Below are 2,500 nucleotides of genomic sequence, written 5' to 3'. Positions count from 1 at the left end.
GGACGGATTTCTTAGGTAAAATGCCCATTCGTATTTTGATCGACCAAGGATGCATTGAGCTTCCATCGGGGCGGCGCATGGCGTTCCTGCCATCCCCTGCGGCAGCTCGGTCGGCGTTCGCGACGGTACCGGCGTTCGTCGTTAAAACTGTTCGTGTGCCGCCGGGAGCTCAAATGCTAGTGCCTCTGAAACTTCGTAGGCCCTTCGCTAAGGGCATAGGGGATCAGGGTGTTTTGCTGGGACCGTCTAGGGCCGGGGTTAATGGGCCTCATTTGATTCCGGCCCAGACCGTCGTAAGAGGGGACGGGGACCCTTTCATCGCGGTCCTCAATGTGGGATCGCAGACGGTGGTGGTTCCTCAAGGGACGGTGCTCGCTCACGCGACGCCAGTGCCCTGCGAGGAACCTGTCGCGAACCACGTTGGCACTGCTTCCCGGATGCTCCCACATTCGGACAGCGATGAAGGGTGGATCGACGCGCTTTGTGCGGGATCGACGGACCTGACAAATTCAGAGCGCCAACAGCTTAGAACGCTACTGAGGGAATTTTCCGACGTTTTCAGTCGTGATAAATATGATTTGGGTTGCACTCACCTGCTGCGTCACCATATTGACACGGGTGACAGCGCGCCAATTCGCCAAAATCCGTTTCGGTTAAGTCCCGCCGAAAAGGACCATGTCAAATCGGCTGTTGATGACATGTTAGCCGCCGACATCATTTCTCCCTCCACCAGCCCGTGGGGAGCGCCGATCGTCCTGGTTAAAAAGCAGGACGGCTCGTTGCGGTTTTGCGTTGATTTTCGGCGCCTTAATAAAATTTCGGTTGCCGACGCATACCCGCTCCCGCGGATGGACGAATCGCTGGACGCTTTGGCGGGAGCGCGATTCTTCTCCACACTAGATTTACTTTCGGGATTCTGGCAGCTTCCTCTGGACGATGATTCTAAGCCTAAAACTGCTTTCCGTACACCGCACGGCCTGTTCCAATTCAACCGGTTGCCGATGGGCTTACACTCAGCGCCGGCAACTTTCCAGCGATTGATGGAATTGGTTTTGGCTGGATTGCAATGGGAATCGTGCCTGATTTATTTGGATGACGTTATTGTCTTTGGTAAAACTTTTGATGAACATCTCCAGAGGTTGCGGGCGGTTTTCCTAAAGATGCGGGCTGCTAATTTGAAATTTAAGCCCCAAAAATGCCATTTGTTACGCGAGTCGGTGCGTTATTTGGGGCACATCGTAGGGCGCTCGGGTATTGCTACCGATCCCGCCAAAACGCAGTGTGTCAGCTCCTGGCCGACTCCCACCTCGGTGGGAGAGGTCAGGAGTTTTATTGGCTTCGCATCATATTACCGACGCTTCGTCGCTAATTTTGCAACGATTGCCAAACCCCTACACGCGTTAACATCTAAAGGGGTTCGGTTCCACTGGGGTCAGGATGAGGAAGCTGCTTTCTGCTCCCTTCGGGACGCGCTGGTGAAGGCTCCTCCCTTGATTTACCCAGATTTTTCGAGGCCGTTTTTGCTCGACACCGACGCGAGCAACACGGGTATTGGAGGCGTGCTTTCCCAGGTGGTTGACGGCGTGGAACGGGTGGTCGCGTACGGCAGTCGGGTGTTGTCTCCAACGGAGCAAAGATATTGTGTCACCCGTAGGGAACTGTTGGCAATTGTCTATTTCATCCAACAGTATCGCCCATATCTGTACGGTCGGCATTTCACCGTCCGCACAGATCATGCGGCACTGCAGTACGCCCTGAAGGTTCAACAGCCATCGGGACAATTGTCCCGATGGCTGGAGGTCCTCCAGGATTTCAGTTTTGAAACCACTTATCGTAAGGGCGTTCGCCACACCAACGCTGACGCTCTGTCACGGATGCCAACCGCCTCCGAATGCGCATGTCTCCTGGGGTCGGGGCGTTGCAAGCCAGTAGGGGACATGATGGTTCCGGTCCTGGCGGCGGCCGCCGACGATGAAACGGTAGTCCCCATTGATATCGCCGAACAGGGGAGAGATTCCCTGCTTGGATTGCCCGTTGATGAATGGGGGCGCCTCCAGTTGGAGGATGCCTCCCTCCTCGCGTTGCGTCGTCGCGCCGGGGAGAGGGGGCGTGTGACGGGTCATGCCGACGCATGGGAAACCCATGCGGGCTTGCTTATGCATTGGGACGGGAAATCCCAGCGTCACCGGCTGGTGGTCCCTTCTGGCCTACGAGGTAAGGTGGTGTGGGCTGCTCATGAGCGCCTCCTCCACCTAGGTACCCAGAAAACACTCGCCTTGCTCCAGCTGAATTTTTTTTGGCCGGGTATGACAAAGGATGTCACTGATCTGTTGGCGGCATGCCCTCAGTGTGCGCAGCGCAAACCACCGGCACGGGAGTCGAACCCGCCCTTGCAATCCATCCAGGTCTCCAGAATAAATGAACTGGTCGCACTGGATATTCTGGGGCCATTCCCCGCCACCTCCAGGGGAAATAAATATTTGCTTACTGGGGTCGAATA

This window comes from Lampetra planeri, chromosome 15 (assembly GCF_965212315.1).
Source record: "Lampetra planeri chromosome 15, kcLamPlan1.2.h2, whole genome shotgun sequence".
Lineage (NCBI taxonomy): Eukaryota > Metazoa > Chordata > Hyperoartia > Petromyzontiformes > Petromyzontidae > Lampetra > Lampetra planeri.
Note: the sequence above shows the minus strand (reverse complement) of the source record.